The 16,658-nt window shown below is 39.9% G+C and overlaps 1 protein-coding gene across 1 annotated transcript in view; it reads right to left on the bottom strand.

Annotated features, from left to right (window-relative positions):
• LOC131677173 (V-type proton ATPase 116 kDa subunit a 1-like) overlaps positions 1-12,989 on the bottom strand; it is a 174,456-nt gene extending 161,467 nt beyond the window's left edge. The window contains exon 1 of the mRNA XM_058956866.1: positions 12,737-12,989. The gene's annotated coding sequence lies outside the window, so the exon portion shown is untranslated. The remainder of the gene's footprint in view (positions 1-12,736) is intronic.
• Between the last annotated feature and the right edge of the window lie 3,669 nt (positions 12,990-16,658).

Below are 16,658 nucleotides of genomic sequence, written 5' to 3'. Positions count from 1 at the left end.
TGCCGGTAAACTTAAAAATCGAAGAGATGGCCAGCTAATATTGAGTAGTTTTCAGCCGACTTCGGGTTTGAAAACTGAAGATTCTTCCCAATTGATTTTTGCATATTCGACTGTCTAGACGACGCTTGAATCGTAGAACCCCTGTTCAAATTTAACGTTTGAACTTCAGACACTTTATACACAGACTTGCGGATACAAAAACAGTAAAACTAGCAACCAAGAGTGTAAACTGGCATTACGTTAGATCCCATAAGCTTTGTATGGGCTTGCTCCTATGCTTCCCTCCACAAAACTCTTTCATCTTTTAAATAATTAATCACCCATTCGAAATACCTTTAACCTAGAAACCTGGCCAGTTTGGTGATTTCTGATTCGCTGGTTAGTCACTTTTTAAATGGACCGCTTTTTAGTTAGACCTTCGCTAGGACCATTGACCAACTAAAAAGCTTGCGATTGTCAATCTCGAGTCAAATTCACTTTGAAAACTACTCTACTAACTTCTCCTTTAGATAGTTTTGACGTCTGTCAGTCGGTCCAGCCAAAGGCGTTTTTTTTTTTTTTTTTTTTTTTTTTTTTTTATACGTTTATTTGACACGGCATTTGCAATAGCTTTTTACGCCAGTTTCTTTTTTTACATAGCACGTTACAAAAATCCTTAAGACTAATTTTAACTATACTAGTACTTTGTCTAAAACTAACACTGAAATCACTTTATTGTTTGCTTTTTTCCTTACATTGTTGTATTTCATACTGATCTAGTATTTTCGGGTGTATTTATTTACTTTTTTTTTCTGTTATTGTCTAAATTTAAAAACTAAATATTCTAGGTTCCTTTAATTGGTGAATGATTAGCCTTGGATGAGAGTATGAGGAGATGAATTTAATTAAATTTTGACAGACGCTGTTTTTAGAAAATGATAGATAAGTTCCATGTATAGAGGATCGCGATACGCCAGGATGTCTCTAACAGGAACATGGATTGGTCTTCCTCGGACTTGTAAAGAATCTACTAATTGTGATCTGGCTTCACGATATTCAGTGCAGGACCAAACAACATGCTCAATGTCATGGTAACCTTCTCCACAAGCACAATGATTACCCTCAGCGAGCCCAATACGACGGAGATGCGCATCTAAAGTATAATGATTGGACATGAGCCTAGACATCACACGGATGAAGTCCCGACTTACATCCAATCCTTTGAACCATGCCTTCGTTGATACTTTAGGGGTAATTGAGTGTAGCCATCGTCCCATATCTCCATTGTCCCAAGATGTTTGCCAACTAGCAAGTGTCCTCTGTCGAGAAGCGCTATAAAATTCATTGTAAGCGATGGGTCTTTCATATATTTCACCATCTAGTGCACCAATCTTGGCTAAATTATCAGCTTTCTCATTGCCCGCAATAGAGCAATGGGCGGGGAGCCACACTAGGGTAAATTTATAACATTTTCTTGTCAGGTTACTCAGAGATTCTCGTATCTTCCCCAAAAAGAATGGATCGTGATTATCAATCCTCTTTGAGCGTAGAGCTGCAATTGTGCTGAGACTATCAGTGAGGATAAAGTAATGGTTCGGGGGTAAAGTATTAATTATTTGCAAACTATAGTGAACTGCTGCTAGTTCCGCTATATAAACAGAGGCGGGTTCTGCAAGTTTGAGAGAAATTGAAAAATTATTGTTGAAAATACCGAAACCAGTGGCCTCACTGATTCGTGACCCATCAGTGTAAAACATTTTAAGGCAGTCTATGTGTTGATATTTACTTGTGAATATTTTAGGGATCTCCCGCGAGCGTAGATGATCCGGAATTCCACGAATCTCTGCTTGCATGGACGTGTCGAAGAATAAAGTGGATTCAGGAATATCTAGTATATTGACGTATGTGGGAACATACCTAGCAGGCGTTATTTCTTGTGACATGTGATTGAAATACACTGTCATGAATCTGGTTTGGGGTTGAAGCTCGACAAGTCTTTCAAAATTTTCAATTACCAGTGGGTTCATAACCTCACATCGAATAAGTAAACGAGAAGAAAGATCCCAGAATCGGTCTTTTAAAGGAAGAACTCCCGCTAGTACTTCAAGACTCATCGTATGGGTCGACTGCATGCAACCTAAGGCAATTCGTAAACAGCGATACTGTATCCGTTCCAGTTTAATAATGTGAGTGTTCGCAGCTGAACGGAAACAGATGCACCCATATTCCATTACTGAAAGTATTGTTGTTTGATACAATCTTATCATGTCACTTGGATGAGAACCCCACCATGATCCAGTTATTGTTCGCAGAAAATTTATCCTTTGTTGGCATTTCGTTATTAGATACCTAATGTGGCCTCCCCATGTGCCTTTAGAATCGAACCAAATTCCAAGGTATTTAAAAGTCAGGACTTGGGCTATCGTTCTACCAACCAACTGAAGCTGAAGCTGAGCTGGATCACGCTTCCTTGAAAAAACAACCAACTCTGTTTTCTCCGTAGAGAAATCGATGCCTAACTTCAAAGCCCAACTTGATAAATTATCCAAACTATCTTGCAGTGGTTGTTGTAAATTTAAGGCTTTTGGTCCTGTAACAGAAACCACGCCATCATCTGCAAGTTGTCTTAGAGTGCATGGGCTGACAATACAATTATCAATATCATTCACGTAAAAATTGTAGAGAAGGGGGCTTAAACAAGAACCTTGTGGGAGGCCCATGTAACTTATTCTGAATGTTGCCAAATCGCCATATGAAAAATGCATGTGCTTTTCTGACAATAAGTTGTATAAATAATTATTTAATATTGGTGAAAGACCACATTGATGTAGTTTCTCTGAGAGAACATCAATGGAAACAGAGTCGAATGCTCCTTTTATGTCTAAGAACACAGACGCCATTTGTTCTTTTTTTGCATAAGCTAGTTGGATTTCTGACGAAAGTAGCGCCAGACAATCATTCGTTCCCTTTCCCCTCCGAAAACCAAACTGGGTATCTGATAGCAAGCCGTTCGCCTCAACCCAATTGTCGAGACGTCGTAGGATAATTTTTTCCAACAATTTCCTGATGCAGGATAACATTGCAATCGGTCGATACGAGTTATGATCGGAGGCTGGTTTTCCCGGTTTTGGAATAGCGATAACTCTCACTTGTCTCCAGTCGTGCGGGACAATGTTCTGCTCAAGAAGCTTATTGAATAAATTCAACAAGCGTCTTTTTGCTAGGTCAGGCAGATTCTTCACCAAGTTGAATTTAATTCTGTCTAGTCCCGGAGCATTATTGTTGCATGAGAGGAGTGCAATTGAGAATTCCATCATTGTCAAAGGCGAATCTATGAAATCGTTACTTGTGGGAGCATCGCGAGTGATTTTCTGCGCAGGAGCAGAATCGGGACAAATTTTCTTGGCAAAATTAAATATCCAACGATTCGAAAAATCTTCGCTTTCATTAGTCACGTTTCGATTCCTCATTCTTCTGGCTGTGTTCCAAAGAGTACTCATTGATGTTTCTCTTGACAAGCCATTAACGAAGTGTCTCCAATAACTAGATTTTTTGGCACGACGTATACTGTCAAATTTGTTTTGCAAAATGAAATAATTTTCAAAGTTCTCACGTATACCCCCTTTCTGTTTCATAATTTCTTTGTAGGCAACTTGTTTAGCTTCATATGCATCAGAGCACTCTTTGTCCCACCAAGGATTAGGGGGCCGTCTATTTATTGTCATTTCAGGATTGCATTTCGTTTGGGCTTGTTCTGCTGCTTCAATAATTAAACCCGCTAGGAATTCATATTCTTCGGTAGGGGGTAGCTCTTCTGTCGAAGCAAGAGAAGTGGAAATTAATGTTTCGTATGTTTTCCAATCAATATTTCGTGTTAAGTCATAAGGAACATTGATTGAATTCGTAAGGCCTAATTCACTGTTAATTGAAACAACGATTGGCAAATGATCGCTACCGTGAGGATCAGGTACAACCTTCCACGTGCAGTCTAACCGAAGTGATGTCGAGCACAGAGATAGATCTAATGCACTTGGACGTGCAGGAGGTCTGGGGATGCGTGTTGTTTCGCCAGTATTTAAAACTGTCATATTAAATTCGTCACAAACATTGTAAATCAAAGAGGATCGATTATCATTGTAGAGGGAACCCCACAATACTCCGTGCGAGTTGAAGTCTCCCAGTATCAGACGCGGAGCAGCCATGGATTCCACTACCTCAAAAATTTGACGTTGTCCAATTTGAACTTTGGGAGGTATATATATAGAAGCGATAGACATGTCTTTGCCTTTAATGTTCGTTTGGACAGCTACAGCCTCAATGCCCGCAAACAAGGGGATGTTAATTCTATAGAAAGAATAGCACTTTTTAATTCCTAGAAGCACTCCTCCATACGGGGTGTCTCGGTCTAGGCGAATAATGTTGAAATCATTTAAGTTGAAATTAATGTTTGAGGTAAGCCATGTTTCACATAGAGCAAAAGCATCGCATTTTAAATTATGCAGTAAAATTTTTAAGGAATCAATTTTAGGTATGATACTTCTGCAATTCCACTGTAAAACAGTGATGGAATCTTTCATTGGAGGAGGTGAATTACCCATTGAAAGATACAATCGCTGCAAGGATGGGCCATTGAGCAATCAGCTGCTCTAAAAATGTTCTAATTGTTGGGAGGAAAGCTGAAAGTATACTCTTTAGTGGTTCAGAAATATTGAATGCTTTAAAAATCCAATCAACAATTTCAGAAAATTTCAATAATCCTACCCCCGGCTGAGGCTCAGAGGAAGTCGAAATTTTATTATTTCCAGTAATGGTGTTCTGTTTGGATTGTACGTTCCCAAAACCGGGCGGAATTGATTTCGGTTTTGAATCGGAATTTTTCGGTTTTGGGCGCAGTTTATCTATTGGTGGAGAAATTTTAAGGCCCTTGCTTGGCAGCTTGGGAAAAGAAGACTGTTTTCTTTTTCTGGAATTTCCGGGTAAAACAAATGATGTACCTTCGCACGCTCCGTCAGAGTCAGACTGTTCCGAAAATAGAGATGTGTAAGTGTTTTCTAAGAAGATGGGTTTAGGGGTAGCATTTTTCAACATTTCTGCATAGGAGCGCTTAGACCTCTCCTTCAAGGATCGTTTAATTTTATCCTCGCGCAATTTATAAATGGGGCATGCAGGGAGCTCATGCGAGTTTTCTCCGCACATTAAACATTTTTCTGAATTTTCATTGCATATATCCTCTTGATGAGAACCCCCACATTTGCCACACCGTGCCTTATTGGAACAGTAAGTGGCTGTGTGGCCAAGCTGTTTGCAATTAAGGCAATTCATTACACGAGGGATAAAAAGGCGAACAGGGAGACGAATCTTATCGATAATGACATAGTTGGGCAGCGCAGACCCAGCGAAAGTCACTCGAAATGAGTCAGACAGTCGATAAACTTTTTTATCTCCTTCGTGTGATACTGAATGCAATTGCTTGCATTCAAGTATTTTTACGTCTTTAAGTATGGTGTCTTTGAAACGACCAACCCCATGCTTAACTAAGTCATCAACAGTCAAACTCGATTCTGTGATGACCCCATCAATTTCAATTTCCTTTGAAGGAATATACGCTCTATACTCACGCGTAAAAAGCTCGCAAGAAGCAATTGCATTGGCTTGTTTGAAACTACCAACGACAATGCGTATTTTATCTTTATTGACTTTGACGATCTCTTTTACATCCGAGAATCGCGAAGTCAAATCTTTAGAAATTTGAATAATATTTAGCGCCTTTACTTTACGCCTAATAAATACAATCCATGGTCCCGTTGACGACTCTGGGTAAATTTTAATTCTAGTCGGATTTACATTTTCAGCATAAGGCTTAGGGGGAGGGTCTGTTACTCGTTCTCCCATCTCTTCATCCATTTTACCTAGCAAGAAAAACTATCACAAAAAGGAATGAAAAATATACCTGTTATACCTGTAGAACACACCTCATGTGTTACGTTGTAAACTCGGTGCCCGTTGTTTGACAATGTGACACCTGCTGTTCTTCTTCGTCGCGTTGCTTCTTCAGTAGAGAAATAGTCCTACCTGCAACACTTCAAAACTCTCTCCGATTAAGCTGCTCGTCGGTATCACCACCACAAGCGCGCTCTCTCCGTTTCCACCACCTCGGTAGACAAATGTGGCTACCTGTGGCTTGCTGCGAAAATCCCACTGTCGATGCGGCACTTTTCAGTGCCACTTGTTTTCCTTATTCGTCGTACCACTTCTGCGGTAGACAAATAGAGCAAATGGGTCTACCTGTGACGCTTCCCTCTCGTCGATTAGAATTGCCCGACGACACCAATACACTATATTTTTTTCTGTGTGTACAGGCACGATCACTGTCGATCTCTGCCACCGCGGTAGGCAAATTCGTCTACCCGCGGTTTGCTGTCAAAACACCACTTGTCGAGGATGCCGTTGACCACGCCTCCGACGTATCAACTGTCGACTCACACTTAACAAACTGGTCTCTCTCTCTCTCTCCCACAATAACGCATACAGCGTCTCGCACTCCGTCACTCTCTCGAGAACAAATCCTTCCACCTGGAGGCACAACCGTCTCGGTCGGTTGCAAAAACTGTTATATGAGCCAAAGGCGTTGTTTATGTTATATAAAGGCACGCACAGAGTGAAGCCAAATCTACCTATCGAACAGTCAGATGGCTACCTATCGTGCAAAATAAACAAACATTCTTCTTTCGAAGAACATGCAAGAAAAGTATTAGTGTTGAGAGAAATAATATCATGGCGAAATATTTCAATCGCCGAAACAAGACACAGTATTCAGTTTATTATACTTTTTTGTAACAATGTAAAATAAATTACATGAAATAGTATTATGAATAAAGTGCTATAAGCCACGAAACAGTGGATTTTCAATTCACTCTACTGTTTAACTCGGGTGAAGTCACTCAAAGTTACAGCAAAAACTGTGGGTGCCAGGAACAAAGAAGAGGGCATCATTTTAGGCAGTGTTGCGCATTTCTCTGTACGGGACTCTATAATACCACAGACTCTAGGTCCAGCTAGCAAATCAAATTCGTTAGGTATGGACAGAGGGTGTGGTCCACTTAGCGACACACTACTGTACTCCTGTTACTTAGATCCAGTTAACCGTATACATTGTGATTAGAAAATTACCGTCTGCGGTAACCTGCATTTTAATTACATATTTGCATAAAACTCCAAGTATGGGACTCCTGAAAGTATAATTAAGTTCAACTGTATTCCGATAATTATTTACGTTAAAAATTTATTTTCAATTCCGGCTTTCGTCTGTAAAATTTCCACACGTTCTTCGTAAATTGACAGCAAACTCACCTTATGTCTTGTGTTTCACACTCTCGTTTTTTTTTCTTTCAGTGGGTACCAGAACAATCGAAATCGCAGCAACCGGTACAAACCGGCGATGCTGACGGCGGAAGCGTCCTCAACCAAAGTTACGAAACAATAGAATATTTATTCCTAAGCAAAACTCACCAACCCGTCGCTCTTCTAGCAGAACAACTCTCGCGAACTGTGAGTTTAATTTAATTTAAAATTATCTCTTCGGTCTGTTTTGTTTCGAAATTTTCGCTCGTCCTCTAGTGTTGGCACTTTTTTCTTCTCTTCTTCTTTTTCTTCGGTTGTCTATATTTTGTTTCGCGACGAAGGCGAGTTGGCGTTTCTTTCTTCGGGATTTGTTCTGTTTTTCTGGCCTTCTTACGCTTGTTCTTTTGCGGGTTTTTCTGTTGTTTTCTTTGTTTGGGGAAAAAGTTTTGCCCACGCAGCAACCCGTGGACGGAGTTTTATCACTGGCAGTGACGTTGCATAAACTTTGCAAAGTTTTGATCGCTTCCATAGTTCGTTGACGAGGGGTTGTGACCTCTGCTACTGTTGCAGGTCCAGGAGGCGATTGTAAAGTTGGGTTTAATTAGAATGCAGAGAGTTATCATATGAAACTATGGCGTTTGAAATACTCGCCCTCTTCTTGAGCCCGAAAATCGTTCGTTTACCTACCGCATTTTTCTGAATTGAACCGAAATCGGATTGCCGTCACATGCCAACAATCGTTACATTGTTTCCGAACGTGCCGGAAGAAATAATCACATTTTCCGACTGTCATCTTCAGCGAAATCCGTAACTGATCCGACAATTCAATCCAACCTATCCGGGAGTTCCATTATGTCGTTCGATTGTCAACCAAACTCCCGGCTCGGTCACTATTGTTTGTTTGTAATGCAATTTGTACCGCAAATCAAATCAAATGCTCAATGCCTCCTATACGCTCAAAATCAACAAACTTATGATAGTTTCACCGGGTGACAGCCTATTGTGTCCGGCTGTCATCTCGACCGACCGACCCACCCACCCGCCAGTGAACTAATGGGAGAAAATTACATTGCAGAGTAAACAAAAGGAATATCTCCTCCAACGAAAGTCAATCCTGTTCGAATGGTATGCGGATCGGTCGGTTGGTTCCTAGGAAATCAAATCAAATCATAATAAGCGATGCGTCCGAACGGAACCCTCCACTATTTATGATGACATTTTCGGGCTGATTTGATGGCAGCAACCTTTCGAGATTCGACTTCGCTTTGCGTATGGAAGTGGAAGCGCTCGCAGAAGCCTATGCGCGTTGAAGGACACAAACAACGGGCTGACAATGATACGATAGATGCGCGGCTGTCACAGACACAGTGATCCAGAAAATGCACCCATTGTCGAAGAAAAGTTTTACTTTCCCCTCGTTGAACAAAACGCAAAAATCGACTGATTTCGTTCGTAATGTAAATAAATAAATATTACCAGCATGCGATACCGGCCCGGCCCGAAACCCTTCAGCATTCCCCGTGGGGGTTTTGATTGATTAAAAAGCCTGTCACTTGGTTTTATTGTGATTCGGTTTACTGACGGTACAAGTGCTCTCCGGTACCGGCTGTCATAATTGAAACCAAAACCAGACCGCGTCATAATGATCAAGAAAGTGGCGTGAAATTAAACCGAATTTTCGGACATGGTTTTCCATTTTCGCAGTAGGCGTCTGTTAGTCGAAATGGTAATGTGACAGAAGCCAAGCATGGTGAATGACAGAAACTGCGTATGGAGGCGGGCAGTAGGTTTCAATACGGTCAGATTGATTCAAATCCGAACCGATGGATTTCGGATCAAATTTGATTTAACTTTCTGTTCGCTCATAATCCGACGAACAAATCTGAAACCGTAAATCACAGGATTTTCGCCCCTGTAGCAAAAACCCATTCGGATTAGTTATCAAAATCCACTTAGCAAACTTGGAGCACATAGCCCCAAAGCTCCCGATGGGGAAAGTAATGTTCACCAAATGCTATACCCCGAATGTGATGGTGACAATTAATCTCGTGCCGAAAGTTCTCATCTCCAATTCAGAGCAAGAGCGATGATGATGGCGATGGCGATGATAGTGATCAACTTGGTCTGGTTTTTAATGACCGAAGCGAAAACTTTCTCTGGCTGTGTATAGTAGTAACACATTCGGCGTGAATCGGAATAGGACCGGATGGTTGTAGGTTTCCTTAGCAACAAGTTTGCTTCTTGATCCTGAGGCCATAGCAGGCTGAGATTTGTGACCGTGTAAATATTAGGATAGAATGTAGTAGCGTTGCTTTAGAGGCAAAGAGACTAGTCGCTTACTGGGATGCGTATAAATATGACGAGGATTCGGGAGGAGACTTTGGACAAATCGAACCCACTGTGCCTTTTTGGTAAGATTTATACCTTTAAGAAGTCTTTATAGAATACTTGCTAATACCCATCGCTCGTTGCTGCGACTTTTAACGAAATAGGAGGAAAACACAATTTGTTCCGAAGCGCCATCTGATGGGCAGACAATCCCCAACCAATAGCACACAAACATGCTCCTTAACAAATGCCTACTATGTACAAATTTTTAACGGCAATCGGTTAAGCCGTTTGGGAGTCTATAAATTATATACATACAAACATTGACTTTTATATTATAAAATATATAAAATCAAATGACTTTGCTTTATAACATCAACAAATATTTATGCATGTATTATATCAGAATTAATATTGCATGAAATATTTTTTTTCTCTTTCTTTCTAGCAAAATATGTATAGAGGAATCAGGGACAACTTGACCAGGTTAGTAGATAAAAACTAGTACAAAACTCAATACATGGATTGAGTGCAACAAATCTAACGAGCGCTGGGCTTGCCACGAAGCGATTTCTCGATCTCTTTCGACATTCGCACTACATGTCCTGCCATGTCTGCGATGATTTATCAATCTTCCAGTTTGCAAAGTTTGTATGCTTGCTAGTTCATGTGTCTTTAATTGTAACTTTTAAATTCTAAATAATCACAGGTTTTTCTTTCTCCCGGTCGGCTCCCCAGGTTCCCGTAAATTATTGTTCCAACATCTCGACGGGGAGGGACTCCACCCTAATGGGTGTCCTTAAAGCTCGTATGTATGCAATAGTACGAATCTTTTTGATTTATTCCAAGTTTTCCACTTATCCTTGATGGGCGCCGGTCGGTGAGTGAGTGAGAACGTACGAGAGAACACACGCTCATTTAGCAATAAAAAATGAATTATTAGTTGTAATAAGGACGACAGAGTGCGGGGGGAACATACGTTCGGTTATTAGGCTAGAAGCGAGTGATTTCTATCGTCGTCAAGTACCGACCGAAAGCGCACAATTTAATCTATTCTAATGAATTATGAAAATATATAACCGGATAAATTTGGGTCGTTTGAAGGGGTGCGAGAGAAGGGGGTAAAACGGGGATCGTTTTTCTGGCAGGACAGGTTAACATACGCCATGCATGTTCTCTGAATTGCTTTAGTAAGGGTAAAGAAAGGGTTGGAAAATTTTAATTTAATTTCAATTTCGCAACGTCTTCACAAGTGCTGGTGTAATTATTTTACGATGCTTCACTGAAGTTCTATGATCGACAATGTTTGCCCTAGTTACAAACGGGTATAAACCCTTTAATCTTCTCTTATGTGAAGACAAGTGTAAACTTGTCTCAATCGGGTGTTTGCGATATGTGCAATTATTTTCTACATTCAGTGCTCTAGTACTCTAGCTGTAAAGCCACCAAAAACTTTCGACAATATGCAAACAATCAGTTGTTTTGCAAGTCAGAAAAAGCCCCGATAATTCTCATCTAAAAATCAGTGAAATGCCAGTACCCTCCCTCCATCACCCCAAATTATTTCTGCATATTTTCTCAATCCCCTAAAATAATCTCAACCGGCCCATCATTCCCGCCTTCCCGGATCAGTGACATACGGTGAATACAAATTCACTGACTTCTGCCTTTCCTGTTGAACAGGACAACACAAAAACTGCCGGAAAAAAGATAAAAAACTCCGTCAAAAAAAACCTCCGCCCGAAGAATACGTAATTCAACAACTCTCATTCAATCCATCATCCATCAATTCTGACCGGCCGAACCGGCCACGGTTCGTCATTCCCCTACGGGTTTGCACCAATCCTGCTAATGTAAACAAATTTTGACTCCGTCACTTTCATTCCCTTTTTCGAATGTAGAATAGAATAAGAAAAAAAACTACTACCTCCGCAACCACCCCTGTCCAATCCATTACACTTTTACAACATACGTAATTTCCTCCAAATTGCCGATGGACAGTTTACCCTAAGCTGCCGTCATCGGGGCAGCTTTAATAGGTGATTTTGATGCTATTTGTTATTGAAATCAAAGGTTGCTTCTCAGCACCCCGGTCCGGCGTAATTCCCCCGTGGAAGGGAGAGGTGAAATCAATGGGAACTGATGAGCCTTTCAATCGTGGTGCGTGTAACATATATCGATTTGGACGTTTTGCCCCCCGAGGGGATTTGGTCAAGAGCAGTGTATATTTTTCGCCAGGTTTATTGTATCGAATATCGATGTTGTGACACAAAAAACGATGTCATTTACATTTTAATCAGGGTAAAATTGGATCCATTACAGGCGTAAATGGGTGCTTGATTGCATTTTAATTCCGTGTCGGGTATGGATATACCTTAAGGAGTGATAGCCCCTCGGTGACGCGAACTCAATTCAGTAGAGGCCAAACTATCGAATATATTCACAGATTATCTTTGAAAGGATTGTTCGTATTCCTCAAAATGATAAAAATTGGCATAGCTTACAGTGATCGAACTAAATATATCAACTGTTTATCCGGAGGAGACAGAAAGTTAGTTATTTCGGTAAAGGTTTGGAGATAGTCGTAGGACGAATTTTGCTGCAGAATTTGAATTTAAAGATTATCGATCTTTAAACCATTTGCTATGGAAACCCTTATTAAATTTAATTTTTTATATAAATTTTGTCATTGTAACTTTTCATGCAAAAAATATTCAAAACAAATGTAGTTGCACCAAACTGTTGAAGAACGTATGTGAATATAATCATTCGTTTCAAAGTTATTGAAAGCGAAGTCTAGATTAATCTATTAATCAATAATCGAATATTTTTAGTGATAGTCGATTAGCTCAACTAATCGGTCACAATTAATCGATTATCACGATTACTTAGCATCATAAGAACAGATCAATAAATGATTAATATTAATAGTAGGTATGTTTGTTTTGTAAGTAGGGCTTTCCCCTCTACCGTGGTTCTTGTTGATTTGCCCGACAGACCCTTTTGATAGAGCGGCCAAGATGCCTCTACCGGAAATTCCGGATTTGAGAAAATAAGAAACACAAAAATAAACTACTTTTAACGTTACCTTCAATGTTTTTCTTTGCTGAACCGCTACAGCTTGCGGTTAGGCGGGATGGATTATCTTCCACTTCGGCCGGCTAGTACTTTCGCCGAAATCCGATTGGCACACTCCTCCGCTAACTGGTAGTTTTTCCACACGCGCGTTGGGGTTTTTCACATGCGGACTGCGGTTTTCTCACACAAAAAACAGTCACAGCAGAGCTCTTTTGATACGCGACGTCCCCAATTTCGAGGATAGAACTGATCGTCTGGTTGCTTTCCGCACAATCAAAACAAACCCCGCGTTCAACCATTGCCACCGCTGTCGCTTGCTGAATAGCGAATCCAACACTGGCAGCAGGGATGCAAATGTAGTTTTTGTTTGAGGCGAAACTGATGGCGATTTCGCTTGAACCTGAAACTGAGTCAGGTTCTAACCCCAACTGCTGTCAGTTCATACATTTTGACAGCAGTTGGGGTTAGGAACTGACTCATGTGGTTTTCGTTTGAAGCGAAACTGAGTCAGTTCCTAACCCCAACTGCTGTCAAAATGTATGAACTGACAGCAGTTGGGGTTAGAACCTGACTCAGTTTCAGGTTCAAGCGAAATCGCCATCAGTTTCGCTTCAAACGAAAACCACATGAGTCAGTTCCTAACCCCAACTGCTGTCAAAATGTATGAACTGACAGCAGTTGGGGTTAGAACCTGACTCAGTTTCAGGTTCAAGCGAAATCGCCATAAGTGTTTTTCCAAAAAATCTGTAATATTTTTTAAAGTCTGGAATTGTCTGGATGACCCAAATTCTGTAGGAAAAGGTGCATTCCTCACCGATGGGCTGTATTTGTTACATTTTAGTAATGAAACATGTTTGTATATTAGTAATTATATCAGCTTACTAAAAATTCGGTGATTGCGCTGCTAATCTGGAAACGCCAGAATCCTTGATTTTCAGTATACATTGATTAAATTTGAATCTCAGAGTTTCCAGAATATTGGACTGCTGGAACTTCTAGCTGATAAAATTCGGCAAAAAATTTGTTGACTTTCAGCGAAAAAACTGTTGTGTTTCCAACTTTCTTAAAAAGTGGTTTATGTATCAAGGAAGAGTTCTTGAAACTTATTTTGTTATTTTTTAAAATGTCTGGATAAATCTGGACAAATGCCCTGAAATCTGTATCAGACAAAGGTAAATCTGTTTGCCTGGACAATGCTTGAAAATCTGGATGAATCCAGATAAATCTGGAAGGTTGGAACCCCTGACTGGCAGTAAAAGAAGCCTACCCTACCCCAAAAGAAGCCTAGCCTACCTAACCCCTACATCTTTATTCACAAACAAGCAACAAAAATTATCTAACCTAGCTAGACGACCATAAACGTTCATGTTAACAAATTTAAACAAAAAATTCGATCATGAACCGACCAAAGGGCTGAAGACGCAATGATATCGAATCGAGAAAAATAGCTTTGAAAATTCGCTTCAAAAAATTAAATCGTATTTTAACAGTGTTTGCATACTGCGCTTTCAAATGTATTGAAACACTTCAAAACAATACTAGTTTTCGGAAGAATTACGAAAATATTTTATATAATAACGTTTTCGTTGATAAAATTGAAAAAAATATATTTCGCCGAGTGTTGTTATGAAATGTTGTAGGCCATTTTTGAGTCGCCCTCTTATTTTGACCACTCACAATTTCGCCCTGCAGTGTCGCCAGAAAACAAAAACTAAATGTGGGTTTCGCCGCACGGAAACGAAAAACTACCTAAAATTGAGTTCCTTTGACTCAATCTCGTGGTATCGTGGGGGAACTTAAAATTAGGTAAACCGTGTTGAAGGTAGTTTCCATTTAACCACGGCAAAAATTACAACTCATTGATAGGTTTTTTATACTCAAATTTAAGTTGAATTTACCTAATTTTGAGTATACCCCAAACAACTTAAAAGTACCATCCTCCACGGAAGACCTCGACGGAGTCGAATCTCTCGTTCTGTTTTTGACAACACTAATAAGGGCGAAAGCGACGCACAACTCAAAAGTAAGTTAAAAGAACTTATTCTGCAGGTTGTTTTATTTAACCGTGCGTGCTCGCCGGAGGGGAAAATTTGTTATTCTTCCCGGGCGTATCAAGCAGTTGGTTTTTGTTTAGGGCGACTCTGTTTCCCGCTCGGACGTGCCTGGCAGGATTCCCCCCAGATAGCCGGCAGCGAAATAAAAACTCTGGCAGAATTTCTGGGGGTCTGGCTGGCAGAGCGCTGCCCAGCCGGCCGGCTCAAATGCAACAACCGTTTCTGGCAGACTTTTTCGCCTTACGGTTATTAACGGTTTTTTCTGCCGGATTTCTGCCAGGCACGCACCGGCAGGACCGGTTTTGCACCGCTTCAGGTTTTGCTTGTATTTTTTTTTAATTTTTTTTTTAATTTTATGTAAATTTATAATAAAAACATGCCTGGAGACATGAAATCCATATTACTTACCTTGTTTAAAACCAAAATCTTTGTTTCTTCCTATTTTTTTAACTGCCAAAACTATCCTTCTTGGAAAAATATTAATATGGCGAAAATGAAACAACGATGAACAAAACAGAACCGGTGAGGCGAATCTGCCTGCCATAACTGGAAGGAGTATAGCTGAATTCTGGCAGCGCCATTTTGATAATTTTGACAGCTGCCGGAATCCTGACGGATTTTTGCTGGCTGCCCGTTTTTCTTCCAAGCGGGTTACGGTCTTTGTAAGCAATGATGCTGTCAATTTCGCCCGTACACACTACCTTAGAAATGCAGAGGCGTAATCCGCCTGGCGGCTTGTTTAGAGTTGAAAGTCGGTTCCGCCGTTTTGTTTTTTATTGATTTTCATTAAGTGTGAATCATTTATAAATGAGTTTTTATATTTATTATGAAGTATTTTTACTCCTCTTTAAGATATTACTTAAATCTCCGTTTGTGTACATTTGTTATATAGGCCCATTTGTCGATTCACGATCGAATTAACTCAAAACATGAACGAACATAGTGGACAGTGGTACACGCTCATTGAAAATAACTCAAAAGTGAGTGACCAGCCACTCAATTCCATAAAAAGTGCACATGGTCAAAAATTGAGTTTTCCTCATTTACTCAGTTTTGAGTTCGGGTACAAAATGTCAATTTTGAGTACTTTTTACGCAAAGACAAAATATGTAATTTAACCGATTTGTATTTTTAATAATACTAACAAGCGCATTAATCTGTATATTAAATTACACTTACCTGCATCTCTAGTTGTTAGTACGATGCTTATAAATTTATTCCGGGTTCCTTTCTGCATTTTCCTGTAAATAGGATCCCGTGCTACTGGATCTGCAAAATAATAAAGTATGTTATTTTAAAAAAGAAACCACACTTGTGAAAACTTACTGTTTAGTTTTCCGAGTGTCTCCTCGTTGATTCTTTTGCTGTTGAATCAACATTTGAATCTATTTTCAATTTTTTGTGTGCGGGCTGTTCCACTTCGTGCGCCAGTAAGTTTTTTTTCACTCAAATAGTTGATAATTTCATGGTTACTCAAGAGTTCAGTCAATCCTACTGAAATCGATACTCATTTTTTGACAGTTTGCCCCGGCTTTTGAAATTGAGTAGTGGAAACTCAAATTTTGAGTAGTTTTGAATGAGCGTGTAAGTTGTGTTGCGTAAACAAATACACTTTTTGAAGAGAGTACTCAAAAATAGTCATATTTTCACCCAGTGCTACATTGTTACCATGTCGGGTTTCAGTTTACAAATAATAGGGATCTTTAGGGGTGTGCGGGTTAAGGCATATCCTGATGCAGAATAGTACCGTGAGTTCATATATCAGTCCTTTTTCAATTTTTAGACCCGAAAATATTAAAAAAAAACATTTTTTAGTTTGTTTCCTTTTAGGACAATAACACATCCAAACCCATGCGACTTGCACGACTCTATATAGGT

Source organism: Topomyia yanbarensis, chromosome 1 (assembly GCF_030247195.1).
Source record: "Topomyia yanbarensis strain Yona2022 chromosome 1, ASM3024719v1, whole genome shotgun sequence".
Lineage (NCBI taxonomy): Eukaryota > Metazoa > Arthropoda > Insecta > Diptera > Culicidae > Topomyia > Topomyia yanbarensis.
This window is presented reverse-complemented; position numbering and strand designations above follow the sequence as displayed.